General features: G+C 41.0%; 1 protein-coding gene across 3 annotated transcripts in view; it reads left to right on the forward strand.

Moving 5' to 3' along the window:
- The window catches only part of CCSER1 (coiled-coil serine rich protein 1), a 998,177-nt gene that overhangs the window by 626 nt on the left and 971,174 nt on the right, over positions 1-26,377 (forward strand). The gene's annotated exons all lie outside the window — the stretch shown is intronic.

A 26,377-nucleotide genomic window follows, 5' to 3' on the forward strand; every position in this document is an offset into this window, starting at 1 on the left:
ATTTGAGAGACGCGTGTCTGCGGGGCGCGGAAGGGAAGAGAGCGAAACTGAGCCGGAGCGCTGCGCAGTTGAAGGAGCCCGACTTCCTATTTTGGGAGGAGGGGGAAGAAGCTGGGGGGTTGTTTTCAGCCGGGTGAAGGCGCCGGGTTCAAAATGCAGGCGGTGGCCGGGGTGGGCGGATCAGGAGGAGAAGAAGGGTGGAGGAGAGAGAGAAAGAGAAAGAGAGAGAGGGAGAGAAAAGTGCCCGGCTAGAGGAGGAGACGGCTGGACCGGGAAGTGGTGCATAAGGCTGGGTGGCTTTAGGAGGCGGCTTTCGGGTCCGGCAGGTAGATCCGGGGTTGGGCAAGGCGGTAAGCGGCAGCTGATTGGGAGAGAAGAGGCTGGACGAAGGAGGGAAGCCGGAGCCGGTACGTTGGTTACACCGAGTGGTGGCGAAAGAAGCAGCGGGGCTCGGGGAAGAAGAAAAAAAAAAAAGAGCCGCAGTGCCTCGGTTCTTGTACGCCAAGCGGGTTTTCCCCGAGCTTTAATCCCCGGGGTTTGGCTGGAGCAAGTCGGCAGCGACAGGCTGGATTAAGGGCGAGGACGGATCGCTTTGTGGCGGGGCTCTTTTGGGGGAAAAAAGGGGGGGAGTGTTACGTGTGCACGCGGGCACGGCGGTGCTAGAACCGTGTCGGGTTTGGACTTTTTTTTTTTTTTTGCATAGAAGCGAAGCTCCCTTTGCTGAGCCAGGGTCTCTCTCTCTCTTCCCTCCCCCCTTTCCGCCTCCCCCCCCTTCCCACCACGGTTCTGCAGCACTTGGCAGCTGGGAGAGGCTGGGGAGCCATGTGGATACGCCGGCGGTGCCACATGGCATCTCCTTTGCCCGACTCGCTGGGACTTTCTTCCCCTCCCGGTGCAAAGCACTGTCCAAAATTCCAGCTTTAGGCCCGTTGGTTAAAGATTCCTCTCTGATGCAGTAGAGATGGTTGCGGGAGTGTGTGTCCTTGTAACCGTTGGGGTGGGACCGTGGGGTGGCAGTGATTGGGGGAACTGGAAGGGAGAGAGAGAGGGAGGGAGGGAAAGAGAGAGATATGCATGATTCCTTGTGATTGTGTGCAAGATGTGGAACAGGAGACAAAGGTCAACTAAGAGTTATATTCTCAAGGCGCTATGGGTCCAAATAAAAAAAGCACCAGCCAAACTCAAGAAACACATAGGCTTGTACACACTGACCTACAACTGCTTTGCACAGGCAATTCTCCCAACGGTGGGAAACCCTGAGCTTTGACCCTGTGCCATGTTGCAAAGAAGGGGGCAATGTCCCTAGGGTTCCTTGTTTTTCTCTCCCCCCCCCCCCCGCCTTAGGGATATAGATGTCTTAAATCAGTTCATTTTTTTTTTACAATGAAGTGGACTCAGGCTTCTGGATTGGTATGAAGAAAAAAATTCCTGGAAAGTGTTTGAACGGGGAGATCTTGTCGGCAGATGATGACGCCTGCGTTCCTGGATGGTTCATTTTTGCACACTGACTGATGATGCTTACCTGTGCCTTTTTGTGTGTGCGCGCGTGTGTGTCATTGAAGAAACTGAATGGGTTAGTAAGATAGGATAATTGTACATTGAATAGCAAGTTCAGGGCAGATGGGGGTGGGTGGGTGAGAAAGGGGAGGCAATAGGAAGATCTAATGGCTACTTGCAGTCTGCTGCTTTTATCACAATGTCCCTCTTTGGTGATTTTTCGGTCTCTCTCCCCCCCCCCCTCGGCAACATAAGAAGAGACATCTTGCCAAATAGTTAAAAGGATCATTTTCAATGCCTCTAAGCAGAGTGAAATTCCAGGGAACATTTCTTTTTCTTTTTTTTTCTTCTTCAATGGAACAGATTTCCACTGTGACGGAACCTCGGAGATTGTGAAGCCTGGCAATTTGAGAGGACTAATCTATCAAATTCTTTGTACACTGCATTAACTTTCCTGCTCAGTATGCAGGAACTGTTGCCACCTCCAGGCCCTTGAGTGAATCAGACCACGTGCATGTGGGTTTCGGGAGGTTAGAAAGCTTCATGGATTAAATGGAAGGTGCCACATGGCATCTCCTTACCCTACTTGCAGTGGCTTTCTTCCCCTGCCTTTCGCGCCGCAAGCCACTGTCCAAAATTCCTGCTTAGACCCACTGGTTAAAGATTCCTCTCTGTGCAATAGGGATGGTTGGGGGGGGGTCCTTGCGACCATCGGGGTGATCATTTTCAATGCCCCTCTACGCAGAGTGACATTCCAGTGGACATTTCTTTTTTTCAACGGAACCGATTACACTGTGATGGAATGGAACCTCAGAGATAGTGAATTCTGGAAATTTGAGAGGACTAAGTTATCAAATTCTCTGTCACTGCATTAGCTTTCCTGCTCAATATGCAGTACCCGTGGCCACCTCTGGCCCCCCGAGTGAATCAGGCCACGTGCCTTTGCATTTCGGGAGGTTAGAAAGCTTCCTGGGGTAAATGGAAGGCTAGGAACAGAAAAGAACATGCTTTGAATATATGCTGTTTCCCCCAAGATAAGACATTCCCTGATAATGACCCCAATCGGGCTTTTGAGCTCATGGCAATAAGGCTAAGTGCTTATTTCAGGGTTCAGAAAAATATAGAATAGAATAGAATAGAATAGAATAGAATTTTTATCGGCCAAGTGTGATTGGACACACAAGGAATTTGTCTTGGTGCATATGCTCTCATTGTACATAAAAGAAAAGATACCTTCATCAAGGTACAACATTTACAACACAATTGATGGTCAATATATCAATATAAATCATAAGGATTGTCAGCAACAAAGTTACAGTCATACAGTCATAAGTGGAAAGAGATTGGTGATGGGAACGATGAGAAGATTAATAGTAGTGCAGATTTAGTAAATAGTTTGACTGTTGAGGGAATTAATTGTTTAGCAGAGTGATGGCCTTCGGGAAAAAACTGTTCTTGTGTCTAGTTGTTCTGGTGTGCAGAGCTCTATAGCGTCGTTTTGAGGGTAGGAGTTGAAACAATTTATGTCCTGGATGTGAGGGATATAAGATAGGATCTTATTTTTGGGGAAACACAGTAGAAATGCTCGGGTTCAGTTTCTGGCGTTGCTCATTATCAGGGATCAAATGAATGAATTGCCAGAGATAGTGAGAGATAAGATTAGTTAGGGGGCTGTTTTCTGTATTCACAGTGGGGTAAGGCAGCAAGATGATAATAGGTCTGCCAACTCTGTGGGAGATGAATAGGAAAGAGCGCCTCTAGGAAATCAGACAAGTTTCCAGGTGCCTAGTGTGCTGTGTGCGGCGAGGGCAAGGAACAGGTGAAGGATTTGGTGCTTACTAATGACTTTCATTCATGAAATGTTCGCCCACTGGAGTTTCTGCTGCATTTACTATGCTTCCCCTTTCAGCCTGACAGCGTGTAGCAATCACACATATTTTTTGCTGACTTTTTTTTTTTCCTTGTCATTTTCACAGCTGATGTGAGTACAAAACAATTAGAACAACCCTCTTTCCTTGAGAGGGAATTCAAAGGTAGGCTTGTTTGAACCCTCTACTTTCTTTCCGGTTTAGGTTGTGCTTGAAGTGTTAAAATCCTCAAGAGAGATGGGGATGAAGAAAGGAAGAGTGATTGCGGCTGGGAAAGGAGAAGACAGGTGTAGGAAAGGTTTTACTAGCACTTTACATCTTGCTTAAGTTTAGAAAGGGGTTGAAAAGAAAGCATGTTCTGAAAAACCAGCTCTGGGCATATATGAAAGTGAATTATTGATGACCTGGGAAAGCTTAGCTAGCAGATAACCGCATGCTAACTTTTCTGGAGGCGTTGTGTATTGCCGCTCCTTGCAATAGATGAAGTTATATTTCTGAACTACAAGTGCAGTTAACAAGTTCAGGATTTGCAATTAGGAAAGGAGAATGATGCTAAACAATGAATCGCAATTTGCAATTCAACCATTCCCCCCTCCCCTTGGAGATACATCTGTGGTTTGAATTGTTTCTGAATTTGGGGAAAATACAATCTAAAAAACTTTGCACGAGCATTTATCATGTTTTGGCAAAAAAAAAAAAAGTCTGCCGTGAAATACTGTTTGTTTTAGCCTCAAATTTATCAACATGCTTTGGCGTAGGATTACAGGAAGCACAAAGCTGTCATACGAGTGCAACTCAAAAATGTATTTTCCCTGCAACAATTCCAGCATTGCATTTCTACTCATTAACCCCATCTCCAATAGTCTGTGACTAGGTAAATTGACTTTCTCTGTCAGCTATTGCCATGCTCTTCACTTTGGAGCATTGATTTCATTTGGTGTATTGCTTTTAGTTGTATTTAAAATTCATTTGCGCAGTCTGGTCTGAACGGCGGTAGCCTAATTCTTGCTTGAGAAATCCTGTCCCATATTTGAATTTCCTGGATAGCGTAGTTAAACCCCCTGGGTGACCATGAATGCTGGACCACTTGATTTCCTGTCCTTGATCCATTCTGCAAACCTCTGTAAAAATGGTGGCTTTGGCTCACAGTACAATCCTCCTAATTTTCCCACTTTGGTCTCTCTCTTTCTCTCTCTGACTTTCCACTGTACTTATCGCTAATACCAAGCCTCTAATACCAGTTTTGCGTATCAATGACCGGTATGTCTCCACTAGCTTGTGCACCTGGCCTGCTACCCTTTCATTTCTTTCATCAGCAAAATATAAAAAAATAATATATGCCTGTGCTGTAGAGCTGTTGAAGTGAATGATTAGGATGAAAGGGAAATGTTGCAACTGAGATTGTAAAACACCAATGTGGAGAGGTAACACCTGTCTGAGATCTCAGCATAAACCCACAGGACTAGTTAATGCACTGTTCACTGAAGAAACTATTGTTTTTGCCTGGTCCACAGATAAAAGGAGGCCTAGAGTTAAGGGACTAATTGTTCCACTTTCTTTTTTCTTCACTTTCTTCCCCTCTTTCAACCCCCTCTTCCTTTCCTGCTCCCCGGTGTTTAGTGTCTGTCATAGGATGTGATATTTTCCTGGTTCAGTAGCAGGGAAGGCAAATACAGCCTCTCTTGTTTTGTGTGTCTTTTTTTTTTACAGTTATTAAATGTGACTTTTTTTGTGCATTTTTTAAAAAAATCAGTGTTGTATGTCACTCAGAGTCACTTTCATGTGAGATGAGCAGTTATAGGTAAAGGTAAAAGTTCCCCTTGCACATAGTAGTCGTTCCTGACTCTAGGGGGCGGTGCTTATCTCTGTTTCAAAGCCAGCGCTGTCCGAAGACATCTCCGTGGTCATGTGGCCAGCATGACTCAATGCCAAAGGCTCACGGAACGCTGTTACCTTCCCACCAAAGGCGGTCCCTATTTTTTTACTTGCATTTTTTACGTGCTTTCGAAACTGCTAGGTTGGCAGAAGCTGGGACAAGTAACGGGAGCTCACCCCATTAGGCGGTACTAGGGATTCGAACCGTTGAACTGCCACCCTTTCGATCAACAAGCTCAGCGTCTTACCCACTGAGCCACTGCGTCCCATGGGCAGTTATACAAATCTGATAAATAAAATAAATCTTGGAAGATTGAACATTGAAATCTGGGGAAACCCTGAAGCAGGGCAATCGGCAAGATTTTGTGGTCTTTAGGCAATCAGCCTCCTTAAAACTGAGGAAGGCCAAGCGTACAAATTGCACAACCATATAGTATTTGGGATGTACACTCAAGGTATCTGACTCCTGGCTGTTGCTTGCTGGATTTTTCTTTCTAATATACACAGTTGTGTAACGTGTCTACCAACTTTTTTTTTTAATATCCTGTTTTTTTGTAAAGCCACGCAGTGAGTTTCAGCTATTACGTGATTTAATTTTTAAAAATAAATGATCAAGTATAAAAAGAGCAATTCGATCAAATCACTTTTGAATAGAATCTGTAAATCAATTCAATCTGGAGTGAGTTTGATCGAATTATTCGGGTGAACTGAATCTTCAAATCAGCCTCCAGTGTTGAAATGCATTGGGTACCTTTGAATCAACTTGAAGATTCGATGCATTTTGATACATATGCCTGCATCAAATTGGATCATTTCTATTCAGTCTTTCAAATTAAATCAAACCAATCTGATGATGTGAATTGCCATAACCCATTGAACTGATGGATGGATTGACTCTTGGATGGTTACTGATAAATGATCATTGTCTCTACAAAGTCATCCGATTGGACATTTTAGGTTTATTATAGAGACAATGAGAGACAAATCATTAAATTATCATCTATCTGTCTGTCTGTCTGTCTATCTATTTATCTATCGATCTATCTAATCTATCCTCTATCCATTTTTTTTAAAAAAAGTTGGATATGATGAACATGGGTCTCCTTTCATTTTTTATTCCCTGTAGAAAACTGTGTTATCATATGGAGTGAGGGATACTGGTTGATTTATGTTATTTAGTTGTAGTCCAAGAAAATTGGGAGGTGTATTGCATCTTATACAGTTAGTCCTCAACTTACAACAGTTCATTCAGTGACCGTTCAAAGTTACAACACTGAAAAAAGTGACTTATGATTGTTTTTCACACTTATGACCATTACAGCATCCCCATGGTCATGTGATCAAAATTCAGACGCTTGGCAATGGACTCATATTTATGACGGCTGCAATGTCCCGGGGTCCCCTTTTGCAACCTTCTGACAGGCAAAGTCAATGGGGAAGCCAGGTTCACTTACCAACCAATGTCCCTGACTTAAGAACGGCAGTGATTCACTTAACAAATGTGGCAAGAAAGGTTGTAAAATGGGGCAAAACTCGCTTAACAAATGTCTCAGTCAGCAACAGAAATTTCGGGCTCAATTGTGGTTGTAAGTTGACGACTACTTGCATATTATAGCTGTGAAAAGGTGATACAAATAGAAAAGCATTGTGGGTCTGTACCTTTAGTACTGAAATCTACATGGCCTAGACCAGGGGTAGTCAACTTTTTTATACCTACCGCCCACTTTTCTAACTCTGTTAGTAGTAAAATTTTCTAACCGCCCACCGGTTCCACAGTAATGTGCTGTGTATCGTTGTCTGTGCATGCCCCTCGCGCATCGTGGATTGGGGTTGGATGGGGGGGGGTTTGCCGGCTACCAGCTCTGCTTGTCTGTTACGGCTGGGTGGTATGGGGGGGAGATGCGCGAGCTATTCTGGGATGAGGCTGTTTTTTGCGCTATAGCGCCATTTAGTTTCACTTACATAACGTGAACTAAACTTATGCACGGACGATACAAATAGAATATTTTCAGAAATTTAAGTTGTCGCGGGGAATTTTATGAAAACCTAATGAAAATGTTTTTAAATAATGCTATGAATTTTTTTTAAAGTTAATTAAATTAAAAAAAAGGAAAGTGCTTCAGTATCAGACAAAACCCCTACTGCCCACCATGAAAGCTGGAACGCCCACTAGTGGGCGGTAGGGACCAGGTTGACTACCACTGACCTAGACCCTAGTATAATTTTTACAGCTGGACAATTGGAAGACTTGTTTTCTTGCAGATAATCCTTGTCTTATGGCAGGTTGCTTAGCAGCTGTTCAAAGTTACAATGGACTTCCGGGGCGGGGTGGGGGTTATGACCCAGATTTAAAATTCTGAGAGATGTCCCCCAGTCTCTTTTTGGTCATGTAATTGCACTTTGAGCTCTTGGTAACCTGGCTGCATTTGCAGCTGTTTAATAGGGTCCAGGGGTCAGATTGACTGCGTTTAAGATGGCTTTGCCAAAATCCAGCACACATGATATTGGTCATTTTAGTTAATTTCCAACTTATTGTTCAGTTCAATTTGGCACAGATGTTTTCTTGGTTAACATCAGGGGTGAAATCCAGCAGGTTCTGACAGGTTCTGAAGAAGCGGTAGCGGAAATTTTGAGAAGTTTGGAGAACTGGCAAATACCACCTCTGGATGGCCCCAGAGTGGGGTGGGAATGGAGATTTTGCAGTATCCTTCCCCTGCCATGCCCACCAAGCCACACCCACAGAACCGGTAGGGAAAAAATTTAGATCTCACCCTGGTTAACATGATAGGTGATCCATGTCATGTGAAGACAAGAGAGACAAGTTGTGGAATCATTTCCTGTGGTTGGGAATAGGTGGCGGTCATTTTGTTAACTAACATGAGTGGCCATGCTTTCTTCTTACCTGGCCATCTGGCTATCCATCTATCTGACTATCCATCTACCTATCTATCCATCCATCCATCCACCCACCCACCCACCCACCCACCTATCTGGCTATTCATCTATCTGACTATCCATCTACCTACCTACCCATCCATCCATCCATCCATCCACCCACCCACCTATCTGGCTATTCATCTATCTGACTATCCATCTACCTATCTATCTATCCATCCATCCATCCATCCACCCACCCACCCACCCACCTATCTGGCTACCTACCTACCTACCTACCTACCCACCCACCCACCCATCCATCCATCCATCCATCCATCCATCCATCCATCCATCCATCCATCCATCCATCCACCCACCTATCTGGCTATTCATCTATCTGGCTATTCATCTATCTGACTATCCATCTACCTATCCCTCCATCCCTCCATCCATTCACCCACCCACCCCTCCCTCCATCCACCCATCCATCCATCCATCCACCCACCCATCTATCTGGCTATCCATCCATCTACCTACCTATCTATCCATCCATCCAACCCGCCTATCTGGCTATTCATCTATCTGACTATCCATCTATCTGGCTATGTAAAATAGGTTTTAAATGCCTAACTGAAGCCACTTAAGTACCTGTATTTCTCTTGGCTGCCTATTTTTGCAAACACAATTCCCATGTATGTTTACTCCAGAGGATGTTCCACTTCAAAGGGATTTGAAACACACATACTCTGCAGCCAAGTGAAATCTTCCATTTACTGATTAATCCCCTCACAGCTCAGTGGCACTTATTCCTATGTACGCATGCAGCGAACGCCACCTTGATATCAAGCAGACCTTGTGTGGAATCTGCTGGGAAAGGTTTCTTGTCATCTATCGCCAACAAAGCTCTGGTCCGCTTGCTGTTGTCCAAGTTCAGTTAGAGTAGAGGTATGAATAAACAAGCTGGAATTAAACCAAATAAAATGGTGAGATGTTTATTTTATTTTACTTTTATTTATTTTGTCGAGTACATATTAGATAATATATGTAAGTATAAGCATGAATTGAATACATAAAATGAATACAATTAAAGGGAACATTAGGACAGGGACGATAGGCACGCTGGTGCTCTTACGCACGTCCCTTACAGACCTTTTAGGAATGGGGTGAAGTCAACAGTAGACAATCTTAGGTTAAAATTTTGGGGGTTTTGGGATGAGACCACAGAGTCTGGTAGTGCATTCCAGGCGTTGACCACTCTGTTGCTGAAGTCATATTTTCTGCAATCGAGTTTGGTGTGGTTTACTTTAAGTTTGTATCTATTGTGTGCTGGTGTATTGTTGCGGTTGAAGCTGAAGTAGTCATTGACAGGGAGGACATTGTAGCAGATGATTTTATGAGCTATGCTCAGGTCATACCAAAGGCGGCGTAGTTCTAAATTTTATATTTTAAATTAAATTATTAAATTAAATTTAAATTAAATGTTGGTCTTCAGGCTCTGGTATTGCCGTTCTCTTTGTTGTGAATGAAATTATCCCTTTAAAGATGAGATTGCATTCTAGGTATGATCCTATTGGTTGTCTCTCGATATCCAGATGACAGTGGAAATATGTCCACATGTTTACTTCAATGAGTTCTGCTGTTGTCACTTCTGAACAGGTATCAACTACCCATTATCTGATTACATATCATCTCGATTCTTGCTAGATATTTAACTTGAAGAGTTAACTCTTGGGGCATGCATGGAGGCTTCAGGTAGTACAAGATGTGGCACCTTGCTTGCTAATCGTTACATAGTTCTGGGACTATAATATTGAGTTGTTAAAAAAATCTTAGAATGTGTGCTAGATTGTTGGGAGTTGATCTCATCAGATAAGCAGTCCTATATTGATACGTCTCTCTCCAAATAGTAAGATCATCAGGAGATTCCCTAGTAATTCTAGTAATTACACCTAGGAGATTCCACACTTTTTGAGGTCTCAGAATATTCTCTTAGGTTGCTCCCAAGTTCTGGAATATGCATCTTGGGAATTTCTCATCATCCATGCTTTTTTTAAAGAAGTCAAGATCTTTTGTTTCAGCCTGAGGTAGTTTAATAGTTATTTTATTTTTAACCATTATAATTCTCTATGGACAGTAACAAGGGGGTATAAATGATCATCATAATAAATAGCCGATGAATGGGGGTTCAGAAACAATCACACTCTATACAGTATGGATGTAAGTGCTTTGTTTGTTTACATTATTTATGTTTTCCCTATCTTGCAACCCATCTCTGGGGAGTGTATAGCATGAAAAGTACACTCAGTGGAATGTAAAATTCAATATAACCATTGAAAAATAATAGAAGCAGGTAACTCTCAGCAGCCCATTTGTACTCTGGAATGAAAACCAAGAGCAGGAGCCATTCACGCCCCCCCCCAAAAACAACAACAACAACAACGCCATAAGAGACAATGCTGCAGGACACAGCTCCCTTGGGTTTGCTGTCCCAGAAACACAGCTGGCTTACTGCCTGAATAAAAGATAGGCCTTTTCTTGTGGTTAAGAGAAAGAAAGAAGAGGGACTAAGCAGAGAATCTCATCCATGCTGTAATTTAAAGCTAAAATGTAAAACTGTAAAATTTGGTTGCTCTTTCCCTGAAAGTTTTGGAAATTGCTAGACCTTTCTAGTTTGAATAGGCCATCATTTGTTTATCAGTGCTGGAACAACTGCAGTAAATTTGAGGACTACTACTTGTAGATAAGTTTCTGGAATTTGAGAAACAGAATAAGAGTTGGAAGGGACCTTAGAGGTCTTCTAGTCCCTTGCTCAAGCAGGAAACCCTATACCCATGTTGGCGAACCTATGGAACGCGTGGCAAAAGCAGCACACAGAACCATCTCGCATGGGACACGCGGCCTCGCTAGCTCCTCTTTCATGTTCCTGTGCACACATGTGTGCTGGTCAGCTGGCCTTCACGCACGGGGGATCGCTGAAACCCAGAAGAGAAGCGTTCCATCGCGCATGCGCACACCAGCACCCGAACTTCCAGGTTTCCATTGCACACATGCACGACAGCCAGTTGTTTGTCGGGTGCGCCTGTGTGCTGTAAATCGAAAGTTTGGGTGCTGGTGCGGGCATGCACGACAGACCACTACTCTTGGTTTTGGTGCTCCTGTGCACGCAAAGGCCAGCAAGGCCGCACGATCCAGGCGGATGGATTTGCGTGCCATTTCCAGCATGCAGGTTGGCACGCTGTGACATAAAAGGTTAGCCTTCAATGCCCTATACCGTTTGAGAGAAATGATAGTACATCTTTAAAATCTCCATGTTGGAGCACCCACAACTCCGTGGTGGGATTCAAATAATTTAACAACTGGTTCTCTGCCCTAATGACCAGCTGGGTAAGCGTGGCTCGGTGGTCATGTGACTGTGTGGGCGTGGCCAACTCAACATCACTCAGGTCAATGGGCACTCCACCTTACAATGTAATAAGGATTAACCAGAGAGGCAATTTCTGTAAGCAGGGCAATAAAGATTAGGCTAGAAACACCACCAGAACGTTTCCCTCCTGCCTTCCTTACAGGATTAGCCCTGTAAAATGGGAAAAACAAAATAAGATTTCTTCTAACAACCGGTTCTCCGAACTGCTTAGAAAGTTAACAACCGGTTCTACCAAGTAGGTGCGAACTGGCTGAATCCCATCACTGCCACAACTTCTGGAGGCAACTTGTTCCACTGAATAATTGTTCTGACTGTCAGGAAATTTCTTCTTGTTATTGGAAGTACGTTTCTCTTCCATAATGGCTGAGATTTGAGCTCCTTTCAGAACAGTTCTGACTCTGATGTGTGTTTGGTTCTTTTTTCCCCCCCCTTGCAATTGCTGGCTTTGTGACCTGACAGCATATTATGGCACAAACAAGAACTTGGGAATTGGAATACATGGTGTAGTTCACAGCTGGCTGATTCAATCCTGAAATGCTTATGAGGGGGGCCTATACCATCGGGATAATGTATATTATGCATGCAATCAGATATGCAATAGCCTAGCTATTCACAAGTTAAATCTGGGAGCATATATGCACATTGCTTTTTCCTTGCCTGGCATGTAACAAATCAGGTGCAGTGGTCTTCTCTGTGGGAAATTGAGTGAAATTTCCCTTCTGGATTGTAACAAAATACTTGTGCTTTATATGTGAGGCAATTGCTTTTATCAGCTTGGTCATCTGTGCTATACATGATAGATAGTTTATAACGAAGCACAAGAATTGGGTATAAAAACAGAAGACACTTGTGGCTGAAAATACAAAGCTACTGTTGCCAATGCAAGAATGACATCCTGGATTGGAAAAAGTAAGAAAAACTGCAAAAATACCTTCATTAATATCTCCTTGCTTGCATTATGGATTTTTTTGCTCTTGCTCTAGATTGGGAAACAACACGTTTTCCTTCTTCCCCATCTAGTTTTTCCTCTAGATTGGGGCACAAGAAAAATATAATTTAAATTGGGGGACATGAGAATAAACAGCCATGTAAGAATCGGTAGACTGAATGGAATTTGGTGCCTCCAATAAGCTTAAAGGTTGCTATTATTTGTAAACATCTGCTTTCTTTATTTTGATGTTCATGTCCCTTAAGATGACCATAAGGGCCAAATATAGGCAAATGAAATGTCAACATTTCTTTTACAATGTATATTATCTGTTTTGTTCCAGAAAGAGAGCTTGACCAAATTTGAAGGTTTTTTAAAACCAAATTTGGTCAAGCTAGTGAATATTTTGCAAAGGTAGTCCTTGTTTAGCGACTGCCTTTTGTTTATTGACTGTTCAGCGGTACAACAGTGATGAAAAAGTAACTTTATGACCAATTTTCACATTTATGGCCTTCGCAAGTCTGTAAGACAAAAGAAAGCTGAAGTAGCAATAGCAATAGCACTTAGACTTATATACCGCTTCACAGTGCTTTACAGCCCTCTCTAAGCGGTTTACAGAGTAAGCATATTGTCCCCCAACAATCTGGGTCCTCATTTTATGCACCTTGGAAGGATGGAAGGCTGAGTCAACCTTGAGATGGTCAAGTAAGAGCATAAGCACAGTAACGATTTCACTTAGTGACTGCTCCACTTTACGATCGAGTTTCTAATCCCAATTGTGGTAGCTAAACTAGGACTAGGACTATTTGTATGCACTGGATTGTTTATGTGAGGGTTCCGCCAAGTATTGCAATTGTGTAAGGACATCAGGAGCACTTTCACACAATTGCTGTGTTGGTGCGTGAGGCTTGGCCACAAAATGCTCATTTAACAGAAAGCGACTAGATTGCGATATTCATATGTCAGGAGAAATTTCCTGACAGTTAGAACAATTAATCAGTGGAACAACTTGCCTGCAGAAGTTGTGAATGCTCCAACACTGGAAATTTTTAAGAAGATGTTGGATAACCATTTGTCTGAAATGGTGTAGGGTTTCCTGCCTGGGCAGGGGGTTGGACTAGAAGACCTCCAAGGTCCCTTCCAACTACGTTGTTGTTGTTGTTATTATTATCTATCTATCTATCTATCTATCTATCTATCTATCTATCTATCTATCTATCTATCTATCTATCTATCTATCTATCTATCTATCATCATTCCAAGATTACATAGTGGCATTCAGAGGAAAGCATCATTGTGTCAAAATGATTACTGACACAGGAACACACGCACAATGATGTCACTACATAAATGTCACAATTGCATACTTGGGCAAAGTAACTTAGGGCATTTATCTGATGACACATTTTGTCATTTGCCCTCTCATCTCCCTATGGATGCTACTTCCTAGTTGTTTGGTTCTTTATTTTTAACAATGATGGGTATGCTTCTAAGAAAGCCCACCATTGTGCTGTGTGACTGTTTTATTTATAAGAATGCCTCTGGGGCTCAAACACAGGCCAGAGGCATTCTTAAGGAATAAGTACTGTGTTACCTGCTGACATTTCACTTTTCAGCATAAAAATTTCCTTCTGGATCTTTTATTTTATTTTATTATTAATTTGGAAGTTTCGAGAGGTTTCCAAGTATGCAAAGAATGTGTTTGAGGTCACAAATAACAAAAAGACCCTAAGAAGTATCCATATTTGCATGGAATTCCAAGACAGCCACATTCCCAGAGACCTACCACATGTAACTACAGGTAGTCCTCGATTTATGTACCAAGACAAATTCCTTGTGTGTCCAATCACACTTGGCCAATAAAAAATTCTATTCTATTCTATTCTATTCTATTCTATTCTATTCTATTCTATTCTATTCTATTCTATTTACAACCGCAGTTGAGACCAGAATTGCTAAGCAAGATTGATAAGTAAATTTTGCCCGACTGTACAACCTTTTTTTGCCATGGTTGTTAAGTGAATCATGAGGTCATTAAGTAAATCCAATCTTGCCCATTGATTTTGCTTTGGGAAGCCAGCTGGTAAGGTCACGAGCAATCCAGTGACGCTGCAATCACCATCAACAGACCAGTTGCCAACCTTGACCATGTTGCAGTGGTTGTAAGTCCGAGTACTGGATTTAAATAACTTTTTTTTTTCAGTGCTGATATAACTTCAAAACGTTGTTAAACGAATGGTTGCAAGTTGAGGATTACCTGCCTGAGACTGCTTTGAAGACAGTGACTGAAAACCCTTTTCAGCTTTCAGTAAAGCTTGGGCTATATCTTCATTGCTCTCAGTGCTCTCACAACAATGATGCGTTCATCTTTATTTATCGCTTTTACAGACTTTTAGACGGCTTTAAAAAAAATTGCAATCTTTACAGTAGTGGCCAAAATTGTGGAAACCTTTTGGGAAAAGTCTATTTTCTAAAACTAGCTAATAACACCACTTTTTTGGGGGGAGTAGTATCATAAAATTATATACCAATGGAAAGAAAATTTAATCAAGAATGTAATGCAATGACTTTTAGGAAGGATTTGCTATTAGAATAGCAGTTACAATATAAAGAAGAAAAGTGAAACACATAGAAAAAATGAGATATACAAAAATTATCACCATGTTGGTGATATTTAATATTTAGTTGGGTAACCTTTAGCATGAATTACGGCTTTACAATGTCTTCCCATGGAGAGAAACAAGTCTTTTAGTTCTGCAGCTGCTTTAATATGAAACCAAGATTGAATGATTGCTTCTATTAACTGGGTTTTATTGCTGGGTTGCTTCTGACTAACAAGTTTCTTTAGTCAGCTCCATAGATTTTCTATTGGATTAATGTCTGGGCTATTCCCAGGCCATTCCAGCAATGGAATAGGATTATCTTGAAACTCCCCCCAGAAAAGTGGTGTTATTAGCCATCAAATCTACAAAATACACTTTTACCAAAGGCTGTCCACAATTTTGGCCACTACTGTATTTTACCATGCTCTGAGTGCTGATGCTTCTGTCTTGTCTCTCTCTGTAGTCTTTGAACCATGTTGAACTTTACCAGTCAATGTTCATTGCCTCAGCCTTTTAAAAACAGGGCTCTCCAACCTTGGGCACTTTATGACTTGTGGACTTCAACTCCCAGAATTCCTCCGCCAGCCATGCTGGCAGAGGAATTCTGGGTGTTGAAGTCCACGAGCCTTAAAGTATCCAAGATTGGAGATCCTTGTTTTAAAAGGCTGAGGCAATGAACACTGACTGGTAAAGTTCAAGGCTGGCTGAGGAATTCTGGGAATTGAAGTCCACAAGCCTTAAAGTATCCAAGGTTGGAGATCCTTGTTTTAAAGCATGCTAAATGGTGGATAATTCTGCTGTAGGAACATTTTCCTTCCCCCTCCCTCCCGTAATGTTGCTTCCTCATTCTCTTCACCTGTTCTTTTTTAGCTCAGTGATCATAATACTCATTTAGTTTCTTTTTAAAAGACAATGAGGGTATTTTAATTTCACCCTCGGACTCTCTTCCTTTATTAATCGTGAATTACGCAGCCACCTGTTAAAGGCTGAATAAGTCCCATTGGCTTTCATGACCAATGGCTACCGATTCCACTCATAAGTTAATGAGTGCCAAAAGGGGGAGAAAAAAGGAAAGAAAGAGGAAAGGAAAATCCTTTTTTTTGTGTGTGTGTGTGCAGTTAGGCTGTAGACAAATGCGGCTCGATCACCCACAGTTGTGTGTTAATAGTAATAATAGAAATGGCATGCTTGAAAGATCCAGAAGGGCATTGTTCCCAGTAACCGTTTGCTTCCGAGTATGTCTTTCGGGTTCATGGGATAAGGGACGTCAATTGAAGCAATTCATCTTCAAGTCATGAACGACAATATGAAAGCAATAGATAAGAGTGTGCCATACAAACACACGCATACACACGCAGGAATGTGCATGGCTTCAGACACGTGAGATGTTCAGAAATGCTCCGTGGACTGGCACAAAAGTAACCTCGTCAATGACATGTTTTTCTATGCCGTGTTGCATGGCTGGTAGGCGATAGTTGCTTGGCATCTGTTTCAGCTGTCAAATAGTACTTTATCACTGTGTGCACAAGTTTACGGAAGGTAATGAGTCTGTATCTCGTACCAGGAATATGTCTGCCAACTCTGCGAGCGTTTATTTATTTAATTAATCTCTATCACCGCCCACCTCCACCAAGTGATTCCGGATGGTGAACAATTCTAAAATAATCTAAAGACAGAAGAAAATAAATATAAACAGCAGCTGAGAAAATTATCATAATATATAACATATCATATCCTTAGCATGGTATATATTACGTTTCCTGAAAGATGCACGCTGTATATTTTACTTTTTAAATTATATTTATTAACCACTCAGATCTTTTGATTCTATGGCAAATGTCTATGGAGACATTTTATCCAGGTCATGGTCGTCCCAAAGGATTCAAGAGGCAACTGGGCTTTCTAGTGTTTTTTTTGAAAAAAAACTCATCCAAGATGTCAGCATTCCAGAAAACCCCTCCTGCAGAAAAGACTCCGAAGCAAACATCTTTCAAAGTTCTTTTACTAGCATAGGTAAACTGGCACAATTGGAGGAAATCCGAATCTGGGGATCCGGGTTTCTCCCTCAGTAAGACAAACTCCAAAATCCCCACCCTCATGACCCCTCTGCCGATCACATGCTCCAATCTCCAACCGTCCCATCTTGAGACATCACTCCGGCCACTCCTTCTCCAGATGTAGGCTCAGCCTGACCTTGACCGGCAGGAAGAATGTTATTATGTCTAATAGCCCCTTCTACCAACCCCCACTCTCCTACTTTCCCACATATTGGAAAGTAGCAGCACCAAAGCCTTCGGCCTAGTATGGTTTCCAAAGCTGACACAAGAAGTTTCTTTAGCTCTGAATGATTCTGGGCACTATATAATAACAAAGTGAGGTTCTCACAGTCTTCTTGAAGACAAAAATGAAGAATACCATCCATACTACCAGGATAACACATTTCATAATACGGAAATGCCACAGCCTTTGAAGCATAGAGATTTGATTTGGTCCATAGTCATGTTCCGATCTAACGTTAAATTGTGTTTAGTGAAACTCTCTGTTTCAAGGAGTGATCATTCATAGTGCACCCTTTTTATTTGTCATAAATTGTGGTCAGCAGTAAAGAAGAAGTGAATATACCTAATGTTTTTGTGCAGCTAGCTCTGGTGGAGCTGAAACAGAAGTGGTCTAATGTTCAAGCAAGCTTGTTCATGTAATACTAAGTAGTTGATGGAGCTGAAGTCAGTTGTGCAGAGGTGGTGTTCAGCCGGTTCAGACTGGTTTGCCCAAACCGGTAGCAGAAATCACAGGTGGGCCTGCTGATCTGCCCCGGCTCTATGCCATCTAATTTAGGCATATTTTTGAGGCCGGACGCATGCACAGAAGGCACAAGCGCCAGCAAAGCACATGGATGGAAGGCCAGGTGCATGCCTGGATGGCGCACATGTGAGTGAAGCAGTAGGGAAAGTAAGTGAATACCACCCCTGCAGTTGCGTTCTCTACAATTCTGGATCTGAAAATGCTATATTTAATTTGGGCAGTGTGTCTGGACATGCTCTCCTTGAATGTTTACATTTTAGGAGAGGTTTGTGAGCTAGGAGCAAACAACTGCTAAGAAAAAAATATCAGCCATTAATAATATTTCCATTGAGGAACATTTATTTATTTATTTATTTATTTATTTTATTTTGTCACAACAATATATGTAGGAATCATACAAAAGATTATATAGTATATAAACATATATGAGTAAATATAAGCATATATATAGAAAGAAGAAAAGAAAAACAATAGGACAGGAACGGTAGGCACGTTTGTGAGCTTATGCACACCCCTTATGGTCCTCTTAGGAATGGTCAATAGTAGAAAGTTTTTGGATAAAGCTTTTAGGATTATGGGAAGAGACCACAGAGTCAGGTAAAGTATTCCAAGCACTGATGATTCTGTTACAGAAGTCATATTTTCTGCAATCTAGATTAAAGCGGTTGACATTTAAGTTTAAATCTATTAGTTGCTCTAGTATTATTGCAATTAAAGCTGAAGTAGTCTTTAACAGGAAGGACATTACAATATTTTCCATAATCTTTTGCAAATACTATGTATTTGTGAAATTGTAACTTCTCTTTAGATGTCGGGACCCAAGAGTTATGTATTTGAACCAACTTTTTAAAAGCAGCCCTTTCATATTGATCTTTTGAAACCTTTAATTCTCCTTGTGTTTGTCCTTTAAACGAACTGTTGTTTTTTATTGTTTATGAATGCGTTCTGAATCTTACCTTAGGTGTTGTTTTTTTTACTGTCCCCTCCCCTCATAACAGTCTGATGATATAAAATTTCTTAGAATGCTTTGTCCCTAAAACAAAACAGTATAGAAATAGAAAACAAATGCATATTCTGATTTTCTTTTTGACACTCCAGGTAATATGGTAAAATGTTATAAACAGGATCAGAACATATTTAGACCTTCACGAATCGAAGCTGCTGAGTTGGAAATCTCAGGTTTTCATAGTGGAAAAAGCTATTTTGTAAACAAGAGACATACAGCAGAAAATTTCAAGACCATAAAACAAGTATTTGTATTATTGTTGGAGGGAGAAGAAGAATCAAGGTTCAAAGCTTGGGACTAAAATATATAAAGGAGAAGATTCTTGGTTGTTGTTAAATGAAAAAAAAACTTTATGTAGCTTCCTAATTCTTTGTATTAACTTTATTTACCTGATCACCTTGAGTCTGTCTGGGGATGGCAAGTGGGGAGGTAATCTAATTTCTTGCCGGTGTAGAAAACCTTGACTAGCCTGATACAGACTTCTGATATAATAACAAACTGTGATTTCCTGTCAGAAGAATGAATTGTGGGGTTGAACGTTTCCCTTCCTTCCTATTTCTCACACAAGGACAAGAAGCTTAAAATTCCTTTTGCAGCTTAGAGTAAGCTGCCGTTTTTTACTGTCCCTCCCTCATAACAGTCTGATGATATAAAATTTCTTAGAATGCTTTGTCCCTAAAACAAAACAGTATAGAAATAGAAAACAAATGCATATTCTGATTTTCTTTTTGACACTCCAGGTAATATGATAAAATGTTATAAACAGGATCAGAACATATTTAGACCTTCACGAATCGAAGCTGCTGAGTTGGAAATCTCAGGTTTTCATAGTGGAAAAAGCTATTTTGTAAACAAGAGACATACAGCAGAAAATTTCAAGACCATAAAACAAGTATTTGTATTATAGTTGGAGGGAGAAGAAGAATCAAGGTTCAAAGCTTGGGACTAAAATTTATATAAGGAGAAGATTCTTGGTTGTTGTTAAATGAAAAAAAAAACTTTATGTAGCTTCCTAATTCTTTGTATTAACTTTATTTACCTGATCACCTTGAGTCTGTCTGGGGATGGCAAGTGGGGAGGTAATCTAATTTCTTGCCGGTGTAGAAAACCTTGACTAGCCTGATACAGACTTCTGATATAATAACAAACTGTGATTTCCTGTCAGAAGAATGAATTGTGGGGTTGAACGTTTCCCTTCCTTCCTATTTCTCACACAAGGACAAGAAGCTTAAAATTCCTTTTGCAGCTTAGAGTAAGCTGCCGTTTTTTTTTACCTTTGTATTCAGGAAACAGAAATTTTTTATGTAGTTATGTAGACGAAACCATGATCAGTCATGGTCTAGAGTCCAGGGATGGGATTCAGGCGGTTCGGACTGATTCAGGTGAACCGGTAATTATGGCCAGTGGCTGGGCCTACCCACCCACCCCGGCGCTATACCGTCTCATATAACGGTTGTGTTTTTGACACAGTGCGCATGTGTGCAAGGTGCATATGCAAATGAAGCTATCCTGTGTCCTACACAATCGCCGTTTTTTTGACACAGCGCGCATGTGCGCACACGCTCACATGTTCTATTCTGGGCAAACCGGTTATTAAATTATGTGAAAGCCACCTCTGCTCGGGTTCTTTTTTTGTTAATAAATGGCAGTTTGAGCAAATTATAGTTTCCTGGTATGGAAATAAAAGAGAAACCAGACAAATGTTTCGGTTTTGAAGCCCTCCCTTCGGTTTCAGAAGAAAGTGAGGCAGTAGGAATAGCAGTTGCTCTGAGGTACTGTGTACAGGTAGTTCTTGACTTAGGACCACAACGGAGCCCAAAATTTCCATTGCTAAGTGAGCCAGTTTTAAGTGAGTTGCGCCTCAGTTGATGACCTTTTTGCCAGAGTTGTTAAGCGAATCACTGCCGGTGTTAAGTGAATCATGCAGTTTTTAAGCTAACCTGGCTTCCCAAATGGACTTTGCTTATCAGAAGCTGGCTGAGAAGGTTACAAATGGTGGTTATACAGCACAACAGTCAGGAATACATGCCAGTCGCCAAGGGCCTGAATTTTGATCAAATGACCTTGGGGATGCTGCAACAATTGCATGTGTGAAATCCAGTTATTTATTTTATTTTATTTTATTTTATTTATTTATTTATTTATTTACATTTATATCCCGCCCTTCTCCGAAGACTCAGGGCGGCTTACATTGTGTAAGGCAATAGTCTCATCCTATTTGTATATTTATATACAAAGTCAACTTATTGCCCCCCCCCCCAACAATCTGGGTCCTCATTTTACCTACCTTATAAAGGATGGAAGGCTGAGTCAACCTTGGGCCTGGTGGGACTCGAGCCTGCAGTAATTGCAAGCAGCTGTGTTTAATAACAGGCTTCTTACAGCCTGAGCCACACCTTATAGCCCTTATAAGCCACTTTTTCAATGTTGTAACTTCGAACGGTCACTAAGTGAATGATTGTAAGCTGAGGTTCGCCTGTAAGAAATACATTGTTGAAGGGATTTAGGAACACTACCTAAAAATGGGAACACCTGTAAATACAAGTAGGCCTCGACTTACCCTAAGTTCCTCTTAGTGACCGTTCAAAATTACAGTGGCACCAGAACAAGTGACTTATGACCATTTTTTCACACTTATGACCGTTGCGGCATCCCCATGGGATCTACATTCGGATGCTTGACAGCTGACTCACATTTATGACGGTTGCAGTGCCTTGAAGGAGGGGGTCATGTGATCTCCTTTTGCGACCTTCTGACAAGCGAAGCCAGTGGGGAAATGAGATTCACTTAACAACCATATTATTAATTTAACAACTGCCGTGACTCACTTAACAACTGCGGTAAGAAAAGATGTAAAATGGGGCAAAACTCATTTAACAAATTTCTCACTTAAATTTTGGGCTCAATTGTGGTGGTAAGTTTACACAAAAAGAATTCTGCTGGGTTTTTGGACCATTTGTTTACCAATTGCTGAATTGTTTCTTTTTTCTTTTTAGTGGACAAAATGATTTTCTAACACAGTTGAAGTAAGCCTTAAAAGAATTATTTATTCTTTTAACAATGCTCTGAACGAAGGAGGAAGTCTCTTTGTTTTGTTTCCCCAAATTCTTTTTTTTTTCAGCTGTTCTGTATTTAGTCGACTAGATATTGTGAATGGTTTGAAAAATGTTGATTTAAGATACTTGAAATACTAGCAGGGCAAATAAGTATTGCTTTACTTAATAGTGTAGGACTTAAAACCTGCAATGTGATTTTGCAGGATCAGGATCTGTTTTCCTGTAATCTTCTTGATATTTCAGTGTTGTAAGGTTGGAAGATAACTAAGAAAGGAACTTGGCTAACCTCACGTGTTTGAGAGCTTGATTAATTAAGTTTAATCCTTTCTGACAGGTATGTAGCTACATTAAAAAAATTTTTGCTGTGCTTTAAAATTCTGGACCCTTGCTGGTATTTCAATTTCAATTTGCAGTCTATTCTTTGGGGTAGAAAATTTTCCTTAGCATTAAGCTAAATCTCCCTCCCTCAACCATTTTCTTTAAGCTCATTATTTTTTGTATGCTCAACACTATGCGGAATAACTGGTCAGCTTCTTTATTACAAGTTGATACAGATTCGGAAATATTTGTTATGCCTTACTAATGGGATCTCTGCTGAAGTGAATGCATTAACATCTCTCTTCCATCTCTCTCTGTTGATACTGTCTTTTAAGCACGTTGGCTTAAAAAAACAACTCAATTCTACGTCGAGGAAAATATATGCATTAAGCAATTACAGGGAAATCATTCAACCAGCATAGTTTAATTAGATGATACTACGAGGGGAAAAAAAAGAGAATCCTAGAGTATTGAAGGATTATAAGGCAGAAAATTCACAAAGTCTAATGTTATGTTGGAATGACCTTGGCTGGAAGAGATGCTGCTTAGAGAATGGTCAAATAAGAGCTAGCATAGCTCACAGCTGCGTAGCAGGCAAAACAAGAGACTCAGAAGCCACCTTCCCTAAATTCTCAGCTTTAAAGGAGATGGTGGAAGAATTGTACTTTCAGATCTGCAAGATGCTGCTAATGGAGCTTTGCAATAAAGTAGAATTAACTTAGCTGGTTGTGTTCTCTGTCTGATCTCCTGATAAAGGTGACATAAGGCTAAGTACTATGGGTGGAACACTTATGTGCTTGCATAGTATGTACTGGCTTACACTCCCACTGGTTTCCATAAGGAATCTGAAGATAATTCTTAAAATCCTAGAATAGCCTCTTAACGACCTTTGGGGAGAGTCGATAAGGTATGCCAGTTTATTTCCGAGAAATCAGTAATCACTAATTTACTAATTCCCTTCCTTCATTAACCCATCTGGAGAGAGGTCATATACTAAAGACTAGTTCCCTTTGGAGCAGGGGTGTCAAACCCGCAGCCCACGGACTGCATGCGTCACGCGCTGGCCACGTCCACCCCTGGTTTAGCGAAGAGGAAAAAAGTCGTGTTATATCACGTGATGGCAATGTGACGCTGCGAGTTTGACAACCATGCTTTGGAGAAATCTGAGTTTTTATATATATGTATAAAGACCTCAGAGTTTTTATAGATGTAAAGATGTCAAAGACTGAGAAGGCTGAGAAGAAGAAAGAAATGGGAGAAGGAAGGAACGATAGCTTTCCGAAGAGTTTGATCTCTGTTGTTTTCAAGTCGGGGAATAGGTGCTTCTGGATGTGTTATACACATGACACCTGAGGGCAAGTTTGCACAACCCAGATCGCAATCCATAGCAAATACATACCACAACTAGCTTCCCTGTTCCTACCTTGCTCTTCAGGTTACAAAGCCCAGCCTTGTTGCTGAGGGAACTTGTTTTCATCCAGTTTTGGAGGAGGAAAGGCAAATATCCAAAGGCAAGACAAAACGGAGGCTGTCTTCTCTTAAAAATAAAACAAATCTGACAGGGGAACCCATCTTTCTGATTTTTGTCTTCAGGCCTTTTATTTTGTGTGTGTGTGTGGGGGGGGGGGAATTGGTAGCTTGGCCATTTCATAGATTGTTGGGCTAACTAATCTGCTAATGCTTTTATGTTGAATTGGACATCTTGAAATAGAATTTCCCTACCATAACATGCTACTTCAAATTCGTGTGTAGAAGAAATATAAGGTGAGGAAATAATGTAGAATCCTATGCATCACTGCTACTGCTACTGCTTCTTCTTCCTCCTCCTCCTCCTCCTCCTCCTCCTCCTCCTCCTTTTTTCTATACTCTATTAAAACATACTCTATATTGTATGAAACATAAAGGTGAGAGGAAAATTATCCTTAATTTTGTGGTAAATACGGTTTTCTGTGGGGTAAATAGAATAGAATAGAATAGAATAGAATAGAATAGAATAGAATAGAATAGAATAGAATAGAATTTTTTATTGGCCAAGTGTGATTGGACACACAAGGAATTTGTCTTGGTGCATACGCTTTCAGTGTACATAAAAGAAAAGATATCTTCATCAAGAATTCTAAGGTACAACACTTAATGATAGTCATAGGGTACAAATATATTATTTGTTTGTTTGTTTATTTATTTATTTATTTATCTATTTATTTATCTATTTATTTATTATTCTATATTAAGAATAATAAAAAAATCAGACACATCTTGACGTGACACATTTATTTGGTTTTCTTCTCATCATCTTAGTTTTCCCAGGCTTTCTTTTTTCATAATACCAATTTTAAAAATTAAAATTTGAAGGTTAGGCAACAGCCTTTTCTAACCTGCTGCCCAACATATGTTCTAGCTCATAATTTCCGTTGCTTCCAGCCTAATTTTTAGGAGTTGTCCAAGTTAACTCAGCACAATCAGTTGAGAAGTTTTGCTATGCAGGTAGTCCTCGACTTATAATCGTTCACTTCGCGACCATTCAAGGTTACAGCAAGCACTGAAAAATGTGACTTATGAATGATTTTCACAATTACGACTGTTGCAGCATCGTCATGGTCACATGATCAAAATTCAAACACTTGGCAACTGGCATGTATTTATACTGTTTGCTGTATCCCAGGGTTATGTGATGGCTGTTTGCAACCTTCTGAAAAGCAAAGTCAATGGGGAAGCCAGATTCACTTAACAACTGTGTTACTAGCTTAACAATGCCAGTGATTTACTTAACAACGGTGACCAAAAGATGTTGTAAAAGGGGGCAAAAGTCTCTTAACAATTGTCTTGCTTAGCAACAGAAATTTTGGGTCCAATTTTGATTGTAAGTAGAGGATTTACCTGTACAAGAAATACACATGCGAGACGCTGACTGATTCATTGGTAAATATTGACATTTGGGCATAATCCTAAATCTAGTTCAGTATTTGCAATGAGGCAGTTATACTCCTGATATATTGGGAGAATATCAAGTTGGGAGAGGCTGACATGAAGAGAAAAGCTGATACCCTGACTTAACAGAACAGAATAGAATAGAATAACAGAGTTGGAAGGGACCTCAGAGGTCCGCTAGTCCAACCCCCTCCTCAGGCAGGAAACCCTACACCATTTCAGACAAATTGTCATTCAATCGTTTCTTAAAAATCTCTAGGGCTGGAGCATCCATGACTTCTGGAGGCAAGTAGTTCCACTGATTAATTGTTGGAACAACTTGCCTCCAGAACTTGTGAATGCTCCAACGCTGGAAGTTTTTAAGAAGGGACTGGACAACCACTTGTTTAAAATGGTATAGGGTTTTCTGCCTGAGCAGGGGGTTGGACTAGAAGATCTCCAAGGCCCCTTCCAGCTCTGTTATTCTATGCTGTTAAGTCAGGTTATCAGCTTTTCTCTTCATTTCAGCCTCTCCGAAATTAATATCCTCCCAATATATCAGAAGTTTCACTTTTGGCCCTCGATCATGCTCACCATTGGCACAAACTTTTCAAAGTAGCTTTAGTCTCTTTTAGGGGAAAAAAGTGCCTTATTGCTCATACTGTTGTGACCTAGGCTCACTTAGGCATAAAAGACACACTTAGTCTTAAACAACCCTATTTTATTATAACAGCTGGGAATGAAGTAATTAATTAGTACAAATTAATTCCAAAACAAAGTCCTTCAGAAAAAGTCCTTCGGCCTTATACCAAACCTTTGTCTTCTTTGGCACACTGCCAAAGGCTTTTCTTGGCAAAGCCCCATGAAGTTCAGAAACAAGAGACACCGACTAAAAACATTGCTTTCCTACAAAGAGCCTAAGAGCCTTTGCTGCTCTTTTAAGCCTTATGGGAGGGGCCAATCATCTCCTGGCCTTACTCCAGAGTTATCCTTTTTGCTTTAGCTGCTGTTGCCTTCTGACAGCTCTTCACATGCATGCATTAGGAACAGGCTTCTCCTGTTCCTCTGCCTTACTACTGTCTGACTCTGGAGGCTCCAGAGTCCGTGCATCACTCCCAGATGGCCCTGGTCCCATCTCTGCCTCTGATGCAGAGTCCTCATCTGGGCCTTTCCCTGATTCCAGGACTGTCCCATTGTTCTCCCCAGCCTCCGCATT

The sequence above is a fragment of the Ahaetulla prasina genome, chromosome 8 (genome assembly GCF_028640845.1).
Source record: "Ahaetulla prasina isolate Xishuangbanna chromosome 8, ASM2864084v1, whole genome shotgun sequence".
In the NCBI taxonomy this organism is placed as follows: Eukaryota; Metazoa; Chordata; class Lepidosauria; order Squamata; family Colubridae; genus Ahaetulla; species Ahaetulla prasina.